Here is a 24,606-nt window from a genome sequence, read left to right on the forward strand (position 1 = left end):
TGATCTCTGTTGAGAAACTTTAGACCCTTCAACCTGTTTCTGCACAGCAGAGAGCTTTCTAAACGTCCTGACTTCCCACTCACCCCCATGTCTTTTAGTTCCTAAAAACACGTTTATTACAAAATGTTCTTAAATTAGGTCATATTGCAACATGAGTGCATGTTCAAAGGGCCGTTGTTTAAAAAAGTCAACACAATTTATTGATATGATCATTATCAGATGTCCTTTCATGAGACTAATAACAAAATGTCTCCTGCCCTACCAGTCTTATACGGGTGTAATTTGACCGAAGTCAGCAAAATTTTTCCCGAGCAGGCCAGGTGTAAGCTAGATCAGCATCTGGCCCTGTTCTTATAACTTGGTGCCACACACACATTCATGTTTTTTCCTTGAGAAACAATCGACCAACCTACCCTGTTAACAGCACCTGCGAGATTTATACGTTGAATCAAACTCCAGCACTGCCATCTGGCAGTAACACAATGAAAATTGACAGTTCAAGAATTAAAGCCTTTGAGTTTTACCCATATTTGCAGGATTTGATACTTTGATGCAGCACTCTGGATCCATAAATGAATAAGGCTTAAGTCATTGATGGTTCATCCCACTGAGCAGGAATACTAAGCCTGCAGCAGAGATGAAAAGGAGCAAGAAACTGAATGTATAGTCATAAATATGAATAAATACAAACTAGATATTACTTATCTGGTTATATACTGTACCTCTTCTCCCCTTTACAAATCATTCAATGCCGAATAACTCATAAAAGAGACGTTATAAATAATGCAACAGGCAAACAGGGGCGTAGTCATTAATAGAAAAGCAACTCAGCACCATGGAAAAAATGTTGTGGTGTCATTTGCATTAAAAGAAATTATTGTAAGCTCAGCCAACAAACAAAGATGATTGTTGAGCACATTTTAATAATTAATTCCTCAAATAATTGAAATTTATTTTTTTGTCACCTTAGACGGCCATTCTTTTGCATTACTAGCTTTCCCATCTCCGTAAAATAAAGTGCTGGTCTCTTTTGTTATTGAACTGAGAAATGACACTTTGGAAACATTACAGAAGCAGCAGGAAAGTAATGAAAAATATATATAGTGCTGAGATTTTCAAGCTATCCAGAGGGCTCTTAAAGATCCTGCAGATAATCTTTAGAGAATAATCCAAACAGCTCTGTCGTATAAAGTTACATTAAATGCCTGTGCATCACGCTGTGTTTGAAAAGTCATGCCCAAAAAACTCTGATCAGTTTGATTGGACATGGATTCAGTTCCACCATCCAGAAGAGAGCAGTAAAAAACAGCTAAATGGGGAATACACACACATACACACACACACACACATCCACCCCACCAGGGTGATCATCTTTGTGTGTTTCATACTGAAATATAATAGAATTATTTAGCTGTGAAAGGCATTGCTAAGAGGATTGGAAAAAAATATTTTGGGACCTTTGCATCGTCTAAGCTAAGATAAAAAGCTGTTCTGTCTGACTTTTGACTTCTCAGCAGTATCATTTTTTTATAGCAGCTTCTTGCTGAATAATACCATAACATTTTTCTGCCAAGCCTAGAGATATGCCAGTATATGGGGTAGTAATGGAGAAAAATCTCAGCCATACTAAAAGAAACAGGTAGAATATTTATTCAGATAAGGCATCCAAACCAAAACCAACCAAACAAAAAACACCAATCATTGTAGATACTGTGGCACTTTTTTTCACAGAAAAGTAGATACGTCCCTCATATAACATCATGGGGGTGAAATCCTGGCCCCATGAAAGTTAATGGGAGTTTTTTCTTATTTTCTTGATTTCATCCTAGGCGATTGCATTCTTCCTCAACTTCTCATGCAATGTTAATAGGAGATGAAACCCCATGTCACTTTTCATCATGCTGGGTTTTACTCAAAGGGCCCCCTTTGCTAAATAAATTCCTGTTGTAAGAGATGAAATGATTTCATGACTTCTAGGGCTTCTGTTTGTCTTGTGCAGAAGCTTTTGTGCTTTCATGCAGGTCCTTTCAGACCTGTGAACTTACAACGCTTCAAAACTTGCTAGCAGGTTCAATGTCCAACAACAGGAATGGGTCATCTACCTAGTAGAGACTTGGGAGCTAACTTCACTTCTCAAATACTAAATATCAACAGCGTGTGCACTGCAAACAAGCTCTACATACCATGTGTTTGTTTGTGTTAGTGTCAACAGACTGGATGCCAAACTGATTCATAAATAATGAGGTGGATTTGCAAATACATTGTGAGTAAAAATACAGGATAAAATTTGCTGAAAGTTTAGTTTAGAAAATGATATGCAACCATCTCTAATTAACAAACTACTCCAACAATTCCCCTGTGATATTTCCACTCTAGCTTTACAGGGGTAGCAACTCCATTGTACTTTTGGTCAGTCCCTTAGGCAGTTACCTGAGAGAGATTTCCTGTGGTGGATTGTATCCAGCTTCTTCGGTACAGCACGAGCACCTCTTGTGGTTTGATCTTGAATCCCTTTTACCATATATCCTGAAAAAAAGATTAATTTTGGATATGCATCTTGAAACAGGCTCAATTATCAGTCTGGTTTTGACATTTGAATTTGAAATGTTACGCATGTATTGACTTTCTCAAAATGAATGCTGGCCTAATGAGCCATATGGGATGCATTTTTTGGAAAACAAATATAAGAAGGGAGAACTCGGAAGTTGAAGCATACCCTTTTAGTTGACTATGATTATTCTGCTGACATAATGTTTGTACAAAAAGCAAAGAGAAAAACCCCCCATTAAGATGGCTATATGGGTTTGTATTCACACTGAAAGAGGAAAGGGGAGCCAATTTTCACAAAGTGAAAGTGAACATAACAGATGGTTATTGTGAGCCCAGTTTTCAACCTTGTTTCATCAGGTTTATCGAATGAAAGCAATAAAGTTCAGAGTTAGGCCCATTCTTCTTTAAGGTTTGAGTGGGCTATTTGAGTTGTTAGATAGGGCTGTGCGAAATTTCACCGGGTATTTCATTTCGACGTTGTTTCGACTCATTTAGAGCTCAAATCAGCGAAATCAAAATAAAATGAAAGACTTTGAAACAGCCTCAAAACAAAATAAAGGCGGTCAAAGTGTTTCAAAAGTTTTGAAACATTTCGAGTTTTAAAGCTGGGCTTGCTTGCAGGGAAAAGGAAAGTAAGGGGAGGGAGGAGGAAGAGGGGGGGAAGGACTGCTCTCATATTGACTGTGTAGCTGGCCGGTGACTGTGATCCTTCCCTGAGGTTCCTTCCAACCCCAGTGCTCTGGGGCCCCAGCACCAGTGAAGATGTGCCTTAACGCACACACAAAGTCACACGTGTCACGAGTTGTGCAGCTTGAGGTACAGTTTCTCGCAAACCCCTGCACCCATCTCCTTGAAACTTGGCAGCCTTCACGGCCTAGCAGGGGCTACCATCTCTGGTGTTTTCACCACCCTGTGCCTTCACACTTACAAGTGACATGAGTTTTGCTTTTGAGACTTTGAGGTGCAGTTTCCCAGAACCCCCTGGACCTATCTCCTTGACACTTGGCAGACTTTGTGGCCTCTGCTTTTTTCATTTGAATCAGGAAAGAAATGACAAAGGTGTAGGCAGCTTTGTGATTCCCCATTATATAGCCTATGGGCAAAACATTGAAGCACGTTGAAACAGTGAAACAGTTTCGAGGAAACAAAATGGACCGGTGCTTCAAAATGAAATGAAACATCAAAATAAAACACTTTCCCTTTGAAACAGCGAAACAGAAGTCAAAACAAAATGTGCTATTTCACACAACCCTGTTGTTAGACACCTAAGGAAATTAGCAGAAGCCTACTTAACAGTGTCCTTGTGGCATGTCCTATTGGCATGCCACTGGTAAAATTACTGTTACATATCACAAGTGATGAGAGAGAGAGAGAGAGAGAGAGAGTACATTTTATATCGTATCCTCAGTTGTTGTCTTTCCTCACGAAAAACTTGTATAGTATCTGATCCAGTGATCCCCAATATGTGTTTTCCACTAATAAGGTCTGCCATAAAACTCCCTTACATCTCAAGCAAACATGGCAAAAAGAAACTTGGGAACAATATAGACCAGATGATTGACGTAATATGCTGCCACATAAAACTTTTATGTCCGCAGAGGCTGCTTGCTAACCCAAAATGTTTCAGTTTAAAATTATATTCACCCTTTACTGGACACCTATACAATTTTTCTGAGGTAAGTTAAGACCCTCTGACATTTGCTAGAGATCATGTCACGCAGAAATAGGAGATTATAAACACATGTTACAGAACTGTCCTAGACTAAAATACATTCTAGAAAGACATTATAAGGCTACATAGGAGATAACAGGTTACTTAATCCCACTGGCACAGCATTATACATACATAATAATGCTTCAGATATTATTCAATTTTTGAGTATTTTATAAAGAAGGGTACTGCTAAGTTCTCAGCAGCCAAATATGTTATTCACAGGATAAGTCCTTGCCCTCATACTCTGAATAGATAGAGTAGTTAGTCTGCAGAGCATCTTCTGAAAGAGGAATCTATAGATTTCAGCAGAGAAAGTATCTGTACAAACTTAAGGGAAAGTGTAGATCGATTTTGATGAAAGACCAGGCTGACATCCTCCCAGATTTTACAAACTGAATTTACTCCCAATTATGAAGTGTCTGACCATTCACACTTGTTCCAGATTTCCCAGCAGAGATAACCTTTACGGCAGTAAGTTATCATTTGTATCTTGCAGTAGAACTTTTCTTACTCCTTGTACCAAAGATATTAGGCCTTCCCCATGGGTCTGATTTTATGTTCAGATTTGCGGTAGCGGCTGTGTCAGTTCACATTCTTTGCCCCACTGATTTGCTGCAATGCTGATCATATTTAATTGAACATGAGCTCCATAATAGGCCAGATTGACCCACTGCTAGTTAGCACTTTCTGTTTAGAACAGTGACCTGTAGATGAATACACTTAACCAAAACCGCTAAACCTGATCACAAACTAGGTATTAGGCTCCAGTCCTTCATCCATCTACTTCAGCCCTTCAAAGAAATGCTGAAGACATGTGAATACACTAAGCAACAGCAACATACTTGTCTATTATGGATAATCATCTCAGCGGTGGTATTTTTGTACGCTTATTAATGGATAGCCTCCTGCATTAAAGCTTAATCAAAATGGATATTTTGAAATAGTTGCCAAAATATCTATTTTAAAAAAAAACTTTAAAATTTATGATATAGGGACTTACACAAAAAAGGCAGAGACTTCCAAATCAAGTTCAGTACAGTGCAGCAGAAGTCAACTATAGAATAAGCAAAGCTGAAATTATAGTTTGTTTTGCTGATATCACCCTAACAGATAGATTAAATATGCATATCACACCGCAGAGAAAATGTGCAGATGCTCCAAAAAATAAATAAATAGATAAAGGACTGAAGACCATAATTCTGCAAATGGATTGGGCCAGAAGGCTTAGGACTTCATCAGGAATTAGGCACATAATTCCACTGGAGCATCTGTCTGCCATTGAAGTGCATGGAAGTTCTGCACTTGATTTCAATTGGATTCATTGAAATCCTGCTCCTTCAGCCTTTAATCAGTAAGAAAACTACAGATGACTCCTTCAAACAAAGGTTTCCCTCTAATGACTAAACACAAGACAACTGTTCCGGAAAAGGAAGGTTTTGGAAGTCCTGGAACCCATAAAGGATGGATTTCTTTCTTGGGGAAGGAAAGTGGTTTTCATGGAGATCTTCCCAATCAGAAAATAATGAGCGTACAAAATCCTTCTCACAGTCCCAAAGCAGAACAAAAACAGTGCTACTGTTTTCCGTAGGATTCAGTGTTTGAATTCTATGCAGATATAAACTACGAGCCAGGACTCAGACCCTCTGTTTTACCGGGCACCTCCTGTAATAACCTGAATGCTATTCTCACACAGAGAAAGGAGTAAAGAGCACTTGGCAGCTGTAGGGGTTAACATCCATGGGTTACTAAATTGCAGCAGATTCGGATACTGTGCAAAGTGTCATGGATTTCACACTTTTTAAAAATAAACGAATAACAAAGGATTATTAATGCGAAAGAAATGTGTTTTGCTCAAGCTTAGGCCCCCGTTTCTAAGGCAAGTGATATTACATGCTTTTCTGCCTTTGCTTCCCTATATGAGGATACTGAGATGAATGAACTGTCTCTTAAAGAGGTGTGAAACATGTTATACAAAGATAATACTCATGGGGAATTTGTGTTGGGTATCCGTCAACTAAAAGATTCAAACACTCACCTCTTGGGGATATAACTGCTTTGTGACTAGAATGGTAATGCCTTTGCTGCAATATTAAAGCTAGTGAAGGCCATTGCTTCAGATAAGAAGATATGCCCATCATATTTGTGTGTTATCTATCATGAAAACATTTTGTCAATATACAACGGTGCTGAACATGTCGGCTGCAAACACGACTAATTCTTTTACAGGGACAGCTAATCAATATCATTTCTGGTAGCGCAGTTCAATTTACATCTTAAGGACGGGCGATAAGTATTTTCTATCTGCCCTTTTCCTGGGGTACTTGAACTCCATACTGCGATGTCTGGTGGGTTTTGTAGCACACTGTCATTTCCTCAAAGAAGCAAGCATTGTAGAAGTCAGTTCAGATCAGCACGACTAAAAAGAAAAATGCACCAGTTGTGAAGTTCAACTACATTAACCTGTTCTTGTGGGCACCAGGCTTCAGCCTCAGTTTCCCCCTCAGCAGTCAGATGACTCTCTCTGTCTCTGGAAACAACTATGCTACCCTTTATAGTGATACTAGGTGTGTCTATACATGACGCTATGTCATCGTAGCAATGCACTATGGCAACGAAGTGTTGGGGGGCACAAACTGTGATGCCACAGCTACATTGCCATAACAACACAGTCCCTCAGTATAGTCTGTCACTACAACAACACAGCAGCTAAAAATAACCGTGTGCTACCAGCATGGTGCAATAAGGACTGTTACTGTGCCATCATTTAGTACCTCCAAAAGGAGGTACTAAATGATGGCACAGTAACAATGGTGCCATAGGGACTTGTGTAGATGCACCCACTGTGTTCAAAATTTGTCCCAAGACTTCCTTGGATCACAAGCTGCCCATTATGGTCTGTCCAAATCCTCACTTTGATGCAGTGGTAAAAAGAATCATCTATCAACCTTCTCCTTATAGTACTCCTGGACACAAGCCCATCAAAGAGAGCACTCAGTACATGGTCTGCAAACCCTCAGTTTCTTGGCACCAGGTTCCTTCATTTATCCCCACTGTTAGGACCGGGATGTGGATGGTCCAGGAAGGTTACCTGATATTAAAATGGAGTTCAGGAACTGGTTTCATAAGGAACCAGGAGTCAATACTGAGGTCAGGGTAACCCAGAAGTCAGAGCCAGAGTTTAAGTGAATCAAGAACACATAGTAGGCTCAGAGTCCTTGTCCAGATAAAGTACTGTGAGCTGGGCCTAGGTTTTGGATAGAAATTACACATAAACAGTATAAATGATTGGAAACCGGTTCATATCTATGACATAACGGAAGTTCAGTGAACATAAACCACTTCAAAATGGCCAAAACCAGTTTAAGATAAACCTGGATGGATGAAGTATCAGACTTAATCGGATTTAGGTTCAATCAGATTATTGAACTTCTGTCCAAGATCCCCTCTGGATTCAAGTTAACTCATAGTCCCCTAGCATCTCAGGATGCTTTGTACCTCCCCCACAAACCCCTCCTTCCAGGGTGGGCAGCTGACCTTAGTCCAAGTTGTCTGCTCCAGCTGAGCAGGGTCATGTGCTGTAGCGCACCCCCCTCCACTCCTTCCACAGCTTCTGTCTTGGTCCAATGCAGGCATGTGGCTTCATTTCCAGAATCAAAAGTGAATGTCTGTGCACTTGCTTATCGGTTCAATCTATGCAGCTAACACTAAACTGTGAAGACTGAATCAATTCAGCCTAGGGATTTTTGACTGTCTGCCTTAAAGGTTGGAATGGATGGGACTGCTTGCCTGTGGCTTCAGGAAATTGGTTGCCCTAAGGGCCCAGGGCACTGATCCAGGTTTGCTGCAGGTGGTGCCTGCTTCCCTTCAGCTTCAGGGGGTGGACTGCCCTGACTGGCATGGGCTGGGCCCTGGCCCCTGATGTGAGCTCACATTCCATATTATGGTTCTGGTGTCCTGCCAAGTGATTAATGTAGGTACCACAATTCTGAAATGAAATTTCATCTCCATATAATTCATAATAACTTGATTATTAATGTATGCTTGCAGAAACCCCAATGAAAGACAGCATGCTAGAAGATATGTACATATTACAATGATGAAACCTTCATTAGAAACCCTGTAAATTGTGCCTGCAATATGTCTAGCAAAAATGGGATGTTATCTTCTTATTGATTTTTTCCCCTCATTGGTAAAAAGCACATTTACCAACATTAAAATAGTAAAACAACATCTTTTATCTTTCTTAGAAATAACAAAGGCAGAAAATAATGGAAAGGTTAAATGATACTCCCATGACTTACATTTCTCCCTCCCATAAGGGAGAACACAGTTATTGCTTGGTTAAAAAGTTATGCCAATCAACACTTAATTGTCTAATTGTTCTGCATATGGCTGATCTTATTAAACTAATACTGCACTTGCAAAAAAAAAAAAAAGGAATGGATTTACTGGAATAATAGCTTTTCAGGCCTGAAGGCAAACAGTTTCACAAATATAGGAATGAACAACACTACAAAACTCTTCTAGAAATTGAACAGCAAATATTAAAGACCTTAAATAGATAGAATATGCTTAACTCGGAGAGAAAGAGAGACAGACCATACTTTTTTTTTAAAAGCACATATAGATAAGGAAGTCTTTGATACCGCTCTAAATATGGTTTCACAAGAACTCTGTTAACCTTACAGAGGTGACATGGGTTTTGCTATTTTATCATTTAGTCCATCAGGCTGTTATTCTTACTAGTCTGCTATGCTAGTGTAAATCTGGAGTACCACCAAGTCAATGGAATTCAATTGATATAAAACCAAAGAGACCTTACAATCAGGTCCCAACTTGAAGTGAGTGACACCTGATTTATGTTAATGAGGCCATAATCAGGCCCCAAGTATCACTGCTGGTTTTAGTAACTTTTCTAATAAAAAGATTCTTCCAGACTTGTATTACTTGCACTTGCTGTTTAAATAATCTTACAAATCAGCTAAATAAAAAGGTTCAAGGTTCAATTTAAAAAGGTCAATAACATGCACCCTAGATGAAGGATAAAAAGTATTTTGGAAGATGAAGGAAAGAAATAAAGGGAAAGCAAATATATTCTAGAAGCTAAAATAAAACGTAAACTTGAGCAGGGGTTTGAAAAATGAATTGTCACAACTGTTAGAGACTATGGATACGACAGGTAGAACTATATATACTTGCATGATTCTTTATGATTAGAGATTTCCATGAATGAACATCTCTTTCTCGTGTTGCAGGAAAGGGGAGTGAGAATCAGTTTCACATCGTATGAGCATTTTTCATATCTTTACATTGTCTTTTCCATCCTGAACAGAAATGAAAAGCCTCAGTCATTTTTACAAAATGTAACTAGGATAAATAAATAGCTGGAGTTCATTGAAATATTTTGTTCATGTTGCTAATTTTGAAAGGCTTCATTTTGTTTTGTCCCTTTGTTTATTTATTTTTTACTACAAATTTATTTAAATTTCCAAACAAAACATCCTTTAATCTCCAAATTAGATTGTTATTATCGTTGTGAAAAAAAATGAAAACAGGACTTTAAAAAAAAATAGAATAACCTTCTCCAAAATTTTTTACAACAGGAAATGTGTTAAAAATCAACCCTTTCCCCTGAACAATATTGCTATATTTACAGTGAAAGAAACACAGTAGAAAACTACCTAGCAGCTCCAGCAGTAGCAGCGATCGGATAATAGTTTTATATCTGTATCAGAATGGAACGTTGCACTCAAGGTCAAACCAGCTTTAGTCTATTGAAACTCAACAGGGACTTCTATACTGCATAAAAAGCTATAAAGCTATAAAGTCCCTCATTATCGAATTCAGGCTGAGGTGTCTCATCTTTCCTTCTACGTACAAAGCTTTTACATGGAGCAAGTTTGCACAATAGCTTCATTTCCAAGGACCGCGGCAGTCTTGTCCTTCTGAATGAACTTCTCACTCTCATTTGGCTTTTGCTTCTCTCTCTTCTCCTGCTACTGATGGGTTTAACTTTTGTGAGTGGGCATTTTATCACCCTTGTGGACATTCAGTTTTCCTCCCATGGCTTGCGCTGGCTTTTCAGGAAGTGTCACATATTGTGAACCAATGTTCTTCAGCTTCCATTTTGTACTTCACCTATATATTGCTCCTTCCTCTGGGAAGCCTGGTGACATTATTACTATAATTTTTGTGCCACTGTAGGTGGATGCCCTGACTTGATGATGGTACGCTAAGAATTGTTGGAAAGTGACTGACTGGCATGAGACAAGTCTACTTTTCTCATGAATGTTGCAACATGTCATTGCCTATCAAACCTATGCTTCTGTCAGCAGCCACATGCTTGCCTGTTATTTTATGCCTGATACTCATCAGCCTCTTTACAGTATGCGCTTCGGAATAAAATAAGAGCAGATATGAATTCCTCGCAGAAGTGAATTGCAGTTGTGACAAAACAGAGACATCAGTGTTATGTTACAGCATAATTATCGGTTATGTGGTTGCAACGAGTGCTCGGTAAATTGGATGGAGAGACAGACAAACAATTTCAGTGTTTTTTTTCCAGAGGTGCAAGAGACCGTTCTGATTTGTGAGATCCACTCACCCAGTTATAGTCACCATTTATTTATGGAAAAATACCCGGTTGAATTCTCAGAGTGCACCAGACGAAACGGATGAACCCAAAGAGAAAAACCACCAGAGGTAGGAAGAGAATGAGAGGAGGTTTATTTTTAAAGCTGAGGCCATAAGTGGGTAGTATTAAAATTGCAGAGCTGACCTGAACAATGAAAATTAAGCAGAAGCCATGAGATTTGTTTACCTAAGTCAACCCAACTAAAATATTTTCAATGTCACTCCAAAAGGTAGAAAAATATTCATTTCAAGTTGAATTAAACATGGCAGGATACACGTTTTTAATGTTTAAAATAAAGTTGAATGACATGTCAAAACAAAACCCCATTAAACAGGAGGGGGGAGAGGGCTCAAGCAAAATATTTGATCTCTTTCAGAGTTGTTGGGGTTTTTTTGCTTGATCTTTATTTTTAAATAAGTAATCCAGCAAGAAAATGTTGAATGTGCAAATAATTTTGGTAATGCTAAAGCTATATTTTTTGCTGACAAATTTCACCTAGCTGATGCAGAATCCGGACATGAGAGAATCCAGGTTACAGCTAGAGGAGAGAGAGGCAATGCAGGCATTACTGATGGCTTATTCAATGAATGTAAAGGTGAAAGAAATAAGGAAGATGGAGCAATATTTGAAGAGGCAAGAGAGGTCAAGGATCGTTTCTGAGACCAGAGGATTATTTTAAGTTAGAGGAGAGAGAAAGAGATTGAGAGCGCATGGCATGTAGGTCAAAAGGGAACGGAGTAAAGGGGTGGAGGGTAGAAGTAAAGCCCAAACCATGCATTTTGCTGTCTAGGAAGAGAGGAAAAAGAGAAGGTGTAGGGAGAGAGGAAGATTTTGGGAGATATGTGCTTTGGAAATGGTAAGGGTAGGCAAAGAGTGTAGGCTTTAGAAGATAGTCAAAGTGTACAGATAGATGGCTGAAGACCTGTGGAAGTCAGTCAGAGAGGAGAAATAATACTATTTTTTTCCAGGACATGTGGCAGAATCATGACTGCATAATGCACTGGAGGAAGGCTCTCCGTTCACAGAATCTTCCTGAGACGCATGATGAAATAGTTTTTCATGTTTTTCCTTCTCTCTGGGCACCCTAGCAAATGAATGAGTTGCAGATTGATTTTTTTCATTCAGGATATCTTGCTTCCTCTTTCCTGTTCCACTTTTGATGCACCCTACTTTGAACAAACCATCCCTTCCAAATGCCATTCCAATCATTTTCCAGATTGGAAATGCCAGCAAGAAGCAGGTACTCAACTTCCTACCATGAGGACTATTTACAGCAAATGAAACAGGTTCCCTAAGGCAGATTTCCAAGCCTTACTTATGCCTTTTGCTTCTTATTCTGTTATTATTTGAGATGTTGATGGTAGTAATGTATCTGAATGGATCATATTTAAATTTTGAACCCTGTAAATCTGACTTTTCCATTCAAGCCACCATGAAGCCATGTTTCCTCAAATAATTGAATAAAAATTGTACACCTTTAAAATGTTGTGTACTAATATTACATACGTCTCAGCCATCTAAACACTTGTGCACACTTTTTTTGTTATTGCAAGTAATTCACTTAGTATAATTATACATGAGGAAAAGCATTTAATGGGTTGAGAAGCCATATTCGATAAATATTGAACAGAGTGATAAGAGAGCTTGTTCTGCTAAATTACTTAGCAGCAGGGAAAAAATTACAACTCAAAAATTTTACAGAACAGTCAAAATATTAAGAAATAATTTTCCATATGACTCTGGTGAAAGGGTATTCTCAGTAACTGTAAGTAGTTTTGCTGATTTATTTTATTTGCTGGTGAATTCGAGAAGAAAAGATATTATTTTCCAACAAATTAAGGGATAGTGGTGTTCTTGTTCCACCCTCTTCCTCCCCCCCCCAAAACTTCAGTTTTGCTAAGAGAAAATTTAGCAAATTTCAGGGAAAGATGGAACCGTTTTTCAAAAGCCACGGACAACTCTGTATTTGCTAATCCCCTCTGAAAAGTAGTAAATAGCTACTTTATGTTAGATTCATACAAAATCCTTTGACTATGGATAGCTGTTCAGATGGTCATGAATAATCAAATGGGTTTTGTAGGTATCAACTCAGAACTCTGTAGTCAAACACTAATTGTATTTTGGCAACTTGAAAGATTCACTTACAATTTCACATTTTTTCTGACAAGTCTTTCTTCTTTCTAAATGCTGCTGTGTTAACTGTCCTCTTATTCCACGGCTCAGCAGAGTGCCTTAGGCGCTGCTCTGTTACACCGAAACAATGAAAAATGCATCCTACAATATGAGTACCTGTCTACTGGATTGCTGTGGGCTCAGTCCTGACTCCCCCAAAGTCAACAGGAAATCTCCCATTGGCCGCAGTAGAAGCCAGATGAAACCTATGGTGTTTGATGGGGGGGAGTGGGGGGCACAAAAAAAATGCTTGCAAAAACATGACAAATTATTTAAATGAACTGTGTCCTCAACAGAGAGAAATTAAGGCTCAAAGGGACTATTGTGATTATTTAGTCTGACTTTCCTACATACCCAAGCCCAAGAACTTTCCCAAGTCCCTTCTCTGTTTCCATTCCAATTGCAGTGGTTGGATTAGGACATCTATATTAACAATATATCCAGACATAAAACCCACCACCCCACTAATGGATCACTGGAACACCTAAACACTGCTAAAATGCAACTAGACAAAAGTGAACTAGAAGCAACTTTCCATGAGGACAGTGTATGCTTCTCCGACAGACTGAAGCCCTGCTATTATGAGCCCTCTCTTCGTTATACAGGTACTACTTCCAGAAAAAAGAAATGACCTCTTACCATTCAGGTTTCTAAGCTAACTGGATTGCTTAAAACAGGCTTGCCAAATCTATAATGATTCTCGCAGATATTCTCTGAGCCATCCTCAATTTTTCAGCTTCCTTCGTATATTGCCACCAAAGTGGGACACACAATTCCAATCCTGGTGGCATCATTGCCAGATAGACAGAAAATACATCCTTCTTATTCACATTTCGAGTTCTCCTGTCATATACATCTTTTTAAGATAAGAGCTCTCATCATGTTAGATTGGTCAATATTCATTTTTCCTAGATATACAGCCTTCTGTTTGGCTTTAATACAAGTGTTTGATTGTGATATGGACTCTTCAAAAGGTCAGTCATCAGTTTAAGTTGCATTGCATTCACTTTTAGACAAGAACATTGCTGGATCTCTCCTACACCAATTAGACTAGAAATAGAGTATTTATTGAATACTTCCGCTTTATTTTTGACAATTCTATTGCATCCACATAGCACACTGAAATGGGTTGATATCATTGGGCATCTTTCGGTTTCTGGATAGTCAATCGTGGTCTGCCTGAATCTAGAAGGCCCACTGGGCTAGTGTGATTAGGGTAGGGGTAGGCAACCCCCAGCATGGGTGCCAGACCATGGCATGGGAAGGCATTTTATTTGACACACGTGCCTTGGAGCAGATGGCCGGGAAGGGGCCAGGCCTGCACTTCAACAACAAGAATTGGGCCCCTCATGTCTCCCCTGCAGTCTGTCTCTGGTATGCCAACATCTTACAAATCAAGGTTGCAGGTATTTTTGGCATTCAGCCCCAAAACGTTGCTGACCTCTGGGTTAGGGCATGCCAGCTTTCCATCCATCCTGAATAACCAGGCAACTACTGGCTGCTGGATCAACTGGAAGCAGCCTTGCATGAAGACAGAGGCTCAGACTCATACTCTGATGCTGCCTTAACCTCTCTGCTCCCGGGTCTGTGAGTTTGTTCCTGGTATACTGGAGGAAATGGGGAAACACCGTAACACTCAACTTTTGTAAAAAAACTTTTACAATTGGCAGCATTGTATATCCAATGCCATCAGCTTCCCTTCCCACGTCTTCCTGCAGATTGGGCCCATAACTGTTTCAGCTGTGTGAACTGTTCCTTTCAAGGCACCAAGTTTCCATACAAACATGCTATGCGCTTATGCATATGTGTATATGAATGGAAGTCTTTTTCCTGTTAGCAGCCAGAAAATGTAGTGAAAAAATCATGCATGGTTGCACCCAAGCAAGCATTATTAGCTCTGTGATCAGTTCCGATTTCTCTGTCAAAGCAAATTTAACCAAGACTTCTCTTGTGTTGGCTGCAAGTTTTCAAGCCAGGGAAATATCAGTTTTACAAACACCAAGCAATCAGAGACCTCCACCACACATCACTCAGATGGAGGTCTTGCATCGTACAGTTTGTTCTAACTGCCTACATCCCATGCATGGGTGTTTAAAGAGTCAGTCATCCTGTTCTCTAATGTGATTTGGTGTTCTGTAGCAGACATGAACCTTGTCTTGTGCTTCATCTGTTAGAAGGCTGACAGCTGGGAGGCAAATGATCTTCAGTGCTGATGAATTAGTGACTAAAACACGCAATGACATTTGACAGAGTGCCACACCCACTATGCCTGCTTCTAGTCATTTTAACATATCAATCATAAGAGTTTTTCACCAGGTTCCACTAACAGAAACTAGGTTGAATGTGTACTTATACAGTGATGAGTTATATAACATCCTTTCTGTGCACTATACAGACCAATAAATGTAATTTCTAGTCATTTTTTAAAATCTCTTCTTTATGCTTTGTTGCCTTGATTAATTGCATTCCTTGACATCTTGATTTTATGTTAACCGTGTGGTTTTGCCCCACCTCTACATTTTCCCCTTCTGCTGTTAGATTAACGTCACCTCCAAATCTAGCCAGTCTAGCCCATAGAAGATATGTTCCCAGTACACTGAGGCAGAGTCCATTGAAATTGTTCATTCCCTTCCTTCCAGAGAAAGCAGACAACCATGCTCTACAGAGCCCAAACCCTCTACCTTATACCACTAGCCTTATCAGATCACTTCCAAAACCTTTCTTCTTGTCTGCTCTTCACTCATATATGTAGATTTTGAAGAAAAGCCACTTGGACTTCCTCTCACCAATCTTTTGGGCTAGGGACAGAAATTACATATAAACCAGTATAAGTGTTTGAAAAATGATTTAAATCAGTTTTCAGTGCACATAAACTGCTTTCAAAATGGCCAAAATTGTTTTAAGACAAACCTGGATGAATGTAGTATTAGACTTAACTGATTTAGGTTAAACCAGGTTATCGAACTTCTACCCAGATCCTCTCCAGATTCAAGTTAACTCAAAGTCCCCCAGTATCCCAGGATACCTTGCACCTCCACCACCACCCCCCACCTTCCCCCTGGCTGCTTGGGTTAGCCTTGACCTAAGCTATCTGATCCAGCCAAGCAGGGAGGTGTGCTCTAATGCCCCTCAGGCTGCTGGCCTGGGCCACTGCAGGCATGTGGCTACATTTCTGGAATCAAAAGTTGAATGTCTGTTTACTTGCTTATTGGTTCAATCTACGCAGTTTAGACTAACCTGTAAGGATTGAACTGATTCAGCCTTGGGCTTTTTGGCTGTCTGTACTTAGCTTTGAAAGCATCTATAATTCATGACGTACCATATAAGCAACAGCATCAATGTCAGTAACCACCTTCACCTGTGAAGTCCCAGGTGTGGACTTCAGGGCCATGTCCAGATGAGCATGGCCATGTGGTAGGTGATGCCCCAGACCCATATGTGGTGTCACACACTGCACAGCCAGGCACTTCCCATGCTGCCACCTTGCAGCATGGTGGCAGGGTGGGTTGATCCCAGGAGATCCCAGGGTCAAAAAAACCTGCACGGAAAAAAAGTGGGGTGGCACACAGGGCAGCAACACATAGAGCTCAAAACTGGAGCCTGCCAGACCAGAATCACACTCCAGCTGCCAGCCATGTTCCCAACTGCAGGAGTGCTATGGCTGCAGCTTCCCTGGCCCCCAGAAACCCAGGTGAGGTTTCTGGGACCAGCACAGTTGTGGTCCCAGCCTCCCCTACCTCACTTAGGGTAACCTGCCACATGCCAGAGAATGCATGGCACAGGACAAGTAGCAGCAGCACACATTGTCCCTGGGGAACCAAATGTTCATGCTCCTCTGCATGTGGCCCACGAGTCTATTCAATTTTGTAGTCATATGTCATACCTGGACTGGAGGAAGACAGCACATTTTCGTGTTGTTCAGCTGTCCCTTGCAGGCTATTCTTCCATTTTGCTTAGCAAGGAATCCTGTAGAAGGATATTATAATCATGGTCATGAGTTTGCATGGCACTCCATCAACAACCTGGCAGCAGTCTGTCACTTCTGAATTATCATTGCCACCTGAGGCTGCCTTTTGTCTCATTTCCAGAGCTGGGAACAGATCAGCAATAACTGACACAGCATTGTACAGCTGTAGAGGGCCCTTATTCTCTTCACAGCATTGTATTACATGTATTTTCTTAGAAACCCTCATTTAAATTCAGATAACTAAGTGAGAATCCAAGACACACAACTTCTACAAGACAGCCCTGTGGACTGAACCTTTTGTTTCCTCTGATCTTCACAGATTCTCAATTCTTTTCCAAAACTGCATGTCCCAAGGATACTTCCATCTCCCCAAATCCTGCTTCAGTTATAAAACCTTTCCCCAGCAGTTTGTTCTTCCTGGATAAGTACGGATAATCAAAAGGCCCGAGGCTGAATCAATTTAATCTTTTCAAGTTACTCTAAACTGCATAGATTGAACCGATAAGTAAGTGAACAGACATTCATTTTTTATCTCAGAAATGCAGCCACATGCCTGCAGTGGCCAAGGCCAGAAGCCAGGGAGCACTAGAGCACATCTCCCTGCTCAGCTGGAGCAGACAGCTTGGGCCAAGGCTAGCCCACCCATCCTGTGAGAGGGCATTTGCGAGGGAGGTACAAGGCATCCTGGGATGCTGGGGGATTGTGAGTTAACTAGAATCTGGAGAGGATCTGGGAGAGAAGTTCAATAAACCTATTTAACCTAAATCAGTTAGGTTTGATACTACATCCATCCAGGTTTATCTTCAACTGGTTTTGGCCATTTTGAAAACAGTTTATACACACCGAATTTCTGTTGTGTAACAGATTTGAACTAGTTTCCAATCACTTTATACCGGTTTGCATGTAATTTCTGTGCCTAACTCCATTGTGGCTGCTGGCTTTCTCTAGCTTCAAAAGCAGCACTCCAAACCCTGCTTTCACATCCTACTTCCTCCCTCCCTTTCTCTCTTAATTTACTGGCACTTCCAAGCAACACCTCCTCCTCAGGTGTGCCAGTTGAGGTGACTATAGCTTTCACTTTGATTAGTTATTTTATGGTTGGTGTAGAATTCATTTACCCTGCCACAAACCCTCATGAGAACTAGTTGTCTCCTTTGGATAGTTTGTGGAAGATGACTGATTTTTGCCACCAAACATGTTAAGCAGCTGTACAGGAATTACCTCAAATAGGAAGCAGTGTAGCCACATTCATGCACAGCTAGGGATGGCTTAATTAGCACTCTGGAGTGACAGGGCTGATTAGCCTGCCTGCAGCACCATGCAAACACAGATACAGAACTTCTGGTTCAATAGTTAGTCCACCTGGAGCAGCCTGGAGGGTGCAGCTAACTAGAACAATAAGATATAGCTAATGGCTATGGAAAGGTTATTAACAAGGCAGGTTAATACAGTGTAGCTGATGCACTGTAAATTCACACCCTATCTTCCTAAACACTATTTTCCCTATGCAGGGAAGACCTCAGATGAAGTCATAATTACCTATAGGTTCTGGCTTGAGTTTTCTTGTCTCCTTGCTGAATATATTATAAGAAAGGTCACTATTTTGCAAGTTATAGAACCTATTTTTAATTAAAATAATTCTGCTAGTTCTTCTCTTGCTCCATAATCAGGCATAATAAAATTGTTAGTGTTTAAACAGCTTTTACCTATATATTTCAAAGTGCCTTACAAAGGATGAAGGGGGGGAGAGAGAGAGAGGAGCACTGAGGTACAGAGCAGTGTTGTGGCACTGGCTGTTTGGAAAAGGAGTCCGGTGGTTCTTAGGCCTAGCTAAGAGCCTGAGCCAGTAGGCCACCCTGCCTCCTAAAAGTGAAGGAAGAAGATAACTATTGTTTGGGCTAAAGACAACAGGTATGATTCTACATTAACTTGCTTAGCAAACATCTACAAAGTAACTGATTGAAATGAGGGTGATACGATTTTATAGAGCATCATGAGCAACACAATGAGATGAGTAAAGGTGAAGTGGCTAGTGTCAATGGAGAAGGATAAAGAGGGTGAAATTAAACAGTAAGAGAAAGGGTTGAGGATTCAGGCCACGAAGCGCTTGCCATGCATTTAATGCCATACATGTAGTAGTCAGTAGTAAAACACTTGCTTCATCAGATTTCATGAAACGTTCACTTTTTTCTGTTTGTTTCTCATACTTTGCAAATGTACAGTGATACAACAAAGTATATGCTTCATTTTTACATGTATTAATGATAGGTCTAGTTTATGTGGAATTGCTGTCGCACAAAAAAGACTATTCTAAATAAGGACTCAGGGAGGAAAGGCCTTGAAAGGGACCTCGAGGAGTTGTCTTGTCCAATCCTCTGCAGCTTAAACGGTCTAAAACATGTGAGAGTGACATTAAGACTGTGGATGATAGTCAACATAGCAGTTAACTTACTAGACTTAATGTATTTAGTACCCTCCCTCCGCACAAGTCTCCTGGATGGAGAGAGATGCAGCGTGACCACAAAAGTGCAGTTCCCACTAAGTGTATTGTATGCAGCCCCTTTTGGATCGTTCTATGTCTCGTTCACCTTGAAATTGAAGTCATCACATTTTACTTCTCTTGAAAAGTGTATAAAAAGAGTTTGACTCCCACAAAAATAGGAAAAACGGTTGGTATAACAGCAAATTGTTCCTAATTTATTTGAAGAGAGTCATAAAATAAGTGACATTAAACTGTCACATAAAAATCAACTAAACAGCTCTCAAAACCTCAGAGGGAAACTTCCATTTTTAAAAATACCTGTAAAAAGGGTCAGCTTGGTAAACCTGAAGGCAAATTCTATTATCGGCATTCATCAGTACTGCTTGACTAAATTTAACAATAGAGGAGCCTCCGCTTGAGTATCTGACTTTAGTTGACTTTAAAATTCAGTATAGGTTTAGGCTTGCACTGTGATTTCTAAGACTCCTTTAGGAGTCTCGTAGCAATGAAGTGGTTTGCAGACTGTGGATCTGATTTTGATGTCTTGCTGAGTGATTTAGAAGCCACTGCATCTGTGTTATACAGGTGTTAGAGTAGCAAGAGATTTGAACCAGGACAGAGCTTTCCCCATGGGCTTTCATACTCTCATAATCCTTCTGCATTCCTCACATGATTCTTATAGCTTGTCTAGGTCTTGAAGCATGGCTGATATACCCAAAACGCAAATCAAGAGTGCTCTATGTGCAAATGCAGGTTTAAGCTTTTCTTTCCATTCCCCTGATCCTGCTGCTGCTCCTTGCATGACTGATCCTTCCTTAGAGCAACCTTCAGGCTGCTCTAATTAATACTTGCTACAGGGACCCACAAGGGGATTCAAAACTTCAAAGTAAACAGAGGCATCTTCTCCCTGGAGGTTTTCTTCTCATCAGACTTATTTCCCTAGCTGTCATAATATAGGGACTGGGAGGGCCATCAAAGCATGTCCCCGGCATTCACAGGTAATCATTAACCCTCCCTCCAACTCGAGCCCACATCTGCAAGGAATAATATCTGAAACAGCAAGAATATAATGTGTTTCGGGTAAAAGTAAGGGTCATGAGGGCATTTCCAAATCCAAGCCACTGGCATGAGATCCACTTTTGTGTCCCCCCTGGCTTGGTGACTGGTGCCTCCTAGGTCTGGGGGGCATCTGGGGTCCCCCTGTGGCTGATCACTGAGAGGGGAGGACACGGGAGAGGGGGCATGTGTTCCCTGGCAGACTCAGAAGTTGACTAGAAGTACTTCTGGTCCACTTCTGGATTTGCTGCCAAGCACATGGAGTACCCCCAACCCTCCTGTGGGACGCTCCATCCACCCCAGCATCACAGCTTTCACGATCCCTCCCTGGTACCTCAAGGTATGTAGAAAAAACGTTAAAAGCTGTGTCTATGTCTGAATCGCTGATTCTCCAAGTCAGCATCTAATCTTCAGACTCGGATTTGGCCGAATCGAGTCAGGGACCGTGATCTGAATCAGCTAATCGAATCACTGTCCCTGATTCGGGCTGAATCCAAATCGAATAGGGCCCACTTCACACACCCCTAGAAACTGTCTAAACCTTTTTTTTCTGTAGGATAAAAGGCTTATCAGTTACCTCTGAACCATGACTTCATGTGCTAAGCTATGCAGTAACGTTGTTTAACCATTCTGCTCCAGGGGAATATGCATGAAGTAGGGTTTGCTCAGTAATAACTTTATTGGACCAACCCTATGATTGGGAGAGATGTTGGGGCACAAAATGCAAGAAAGAGAATTTATTATGGTCAGGAAAATACACAGCCATCCAGGAAGGAGAAAAACCCCAGCAAAATAATAGTCTCAGGTGATTTCTTATGATCTGCATGTCCTTAAATCCTCTTAGAGGACATAGACGAGGAAGTCATAAAAGTTATTATCTTAAGTGACATAGAACAAGCAATCTATCTGGTACTGTCAGTACTTGTAATTATCTTAAAGCATTTCCTGGAAGAGTCATCATGCATGTTGTAGCATCTGCTTATATCCCCTAGTGTAACTACTGTAACTCTTTCCTTTCTTCTGAAAGTAGCAAGAGATCCTGGATGGGGCAGAGGGGTAGGGTTGGAAAGGGATGATGAAAAGAAAAAATGGGAGAATTAAAAATGAATATCAGGGGACATGAAGCTCTGAAAGGATGGTTTCATTACATTTAGCTACCCTTTAAAGTGTAAAGCCTTCACATTTTTTAGACATCTGAAACTAAGAAGCTAAAGGAGATTGTGGTTTGCATGATGAAGCGGGGTGTTTAGGGCTATAGAAAAAAGATTAAATGAAAAGCAGAGATATGTCATACTACTCTTGTTATTTACTTTCAGAAGGATTTGGATTTAAAAGTAAAACCTAATGAGGCTTCAGGATTAAATGCCTGGAAGAAGCAAGACCTGAAGAAATAATGTGCTGGAGTGAGAAATATTAAAAATAACCATGTCACCTTATCTATTGCACTTTTGGGTTGTCTGGTTTGTTTGGCTGGCTGCCTGGCTGGCTGGAGGGGGTGGGTTTTCTTCCCCACTCCAGTGTGGAATTAGATCTAGAGCAGATAGCTGAAAACAGCTGCTCCTAGTTTTGTTCTTTCGTCTATTTATTGCATTTTTTAGAGAGCAATCAATGGTTTTTTATGGCTAAAAATCATTCCTATGCAGACGGATTCACCAAGGTAACTTATTTTTCAGGCTCAAGTGGAACTTTTGTGGGACACAGGCCTTGCACAGGCTGCAATGGGAATACCACATCATCAGAGGAAGGACAGAGCAGCTGGGTGCCTGGGGCAGCAGTGACACGCAGGGGCAGGGGCACTTCCAGTGGCACCGGGCATGAAGCTGTGGTGGCAGATGTTATTTTTTTTGGTGCTTCCCTCATCAGAGTCAGTGCTCAGGGCATCCCAGTCTTTAAGACAAGTTTTATTAAAGGAAGAGAAATGGCTGAAAAGATCAAGTGGTAGCATTTGAAACAAACAAACTGTCAATACTCTCATCAAAAAACCTCATCAAGACATATTAAATTGATTAAAAGCAAACTCATCAAGCAGCCTACAAAAGTGATAAACATTATTTAGCAGCATGCATAGTAACTTCCCTGCCTGTCTGGAACACTAAAGTAGCTCAAAAAGAAAAGACATGATGCTTTAAGGCTAATTGAACCAGTAATCAAAGTTTGTGTCTCTAATTCCTGGACTATGCAGCCGATTACTAAAATAAATTTGACAGCAGATAGAGGATAATTGTGTGCAATTACTCTCTATAGACTTGATAATTATGGCAAGAATAAATCTGTATTTTTTCATTGCAGTGAAATCTATCAGTTTTTACTGGTTATTATCTTGATTATAAGAAGAAAGGGATTCAGCTCCGTCTTGTCAAGCTGTCTAGAACCTGGAAATACAACGTGGGTTGAAAATACGCTGATGGAATGAGCCAGTAGGGTTTAAAGTTTCCATTCCTTAGCTGGAAAGTTAAATTACAGATCTGAGAATATTTTAGGACTCAGCATGTTTTGCAAGAGCTGTACAAAAATTTCTTAAGCATCCAGAAAGACTTAAAAACCATATGCATTGATTCCCCACCCCCTGCTAAAATTGAAGCTAGGTTGTAAACTCTGCACTGGTGCTGGCAGATTTTTCAAACCACAGAATTCAAGATCTTGAATTGTTCCCTCCAAACATGTTGAATCATAGGATTCAAACTAAATAAATGCTTAATGTAGGGCCCTTTCATTTGCCTTGTGGTTTGGGGATACATGTCTTGGGGGTTTTCTTCAAAACCCTTAAGGCTAGAATTTATTTTCTTTTTAATATGAATGTTGAAAGTCATCACAGGTAAAGAAAAGAAGACATTTTCCAGCTGGGAGATGTAGATTGGGTGACACTGAAAAGTTTCACATGTCTTAATTATGCCGAAGTGTTCACAATAGGAAAGCCAAAGAGAGGTCAACATGTTTCATTTTAAACCATTTGTTTCAAAATGACATTTTACTTTGAAATTTCCCCAAATTGAAAATAAATTTTAAAAGCCTGCCACTCTGAAATGTGTTATGATTGACCGAAAACATGTGTAGTGTATAGATTCACATTATAAAACATATCCATTTTGGCTTGACTGACATTCCCATGGGAACCTCAGTTTTGATGCTTTCATTCATTTGTTGCTTTCAAATCTAATTGTTTGTTGATGACACTGTTTCCAAAGAATATTCCTTCTTTGTTGTTAATTTTTGCACATTTATGTGAACTAATGCATCAAATAATCCAATTGCACTGCACTTTACGTTGATTTATTAACTTAATGGCATCTCAGTTACTTACTGAGTTTGGATAAATGAAATGTTTTTATTAGAAATAATTAAACAGCATTCATCCTTTCTCATGAATTATTGCTCCACTGTCAGTTGAAATAGCTTGGTAATTTTTATATATACTTTTGGGGGGGGAGGGGGGTTGCTGTGTTTTTTTTTAAATAAATTGCCACTTAGAGGAAAATACATGAACACATAATGACTACCTGAAATAATTTGCACCCTTAAAGGATAAAGCAATTGTTATGTGATAAATGTTTATTTGCAGTTTTAATTATTTAACACATTATCATAAAAATAAGTCACTCTAAAACATAAGTAACATCTTAGTTACCATGTGTCCGACCATCTGCAGACACACAGACTGGTAATATTCCAATAAAATAAATTGTGCAATAGGGAGCGCAATGAGCAATTAGTAGGTTTCCATGAGCCCTGTGATTCCACCAAGACCTATCAAGACATTGCTTTTGGTGATGAACGGGAATAAAGCAATGACTGCATCTAATACAGGTTACTAGCAGAGTCACTCCCTTTTCCCAGGGTGAAGCAGAACTTTTAACCATCACAGAATAAAGATACTTCAAGAATTTAGGGACATTATGAACATGATAATTGCCATAATCTAGTCACTATTTAGGCTAAACATTGACAGAAGTATAAAACCATTATGTTGCAAGAATGGGATTAGAAAAAAATTCATGGGGAATCTCCCCACACTATTTTTAATGATGCTTTAT

Source organism: Gavialis gangeticus, unplaced genomic scaffold (assembly GCF_001723915.1).
Source record: "Gavialis gangeticus isolate Ggan-Ray unplaced genomic scaffold, GavGan_comp1, whole genome shotgun sequence".
NCBI lineage: Eukaryota > Metazoa > Chordata > Crocodylia > Gavialidae > Gavialis > Gavialis gangeticus.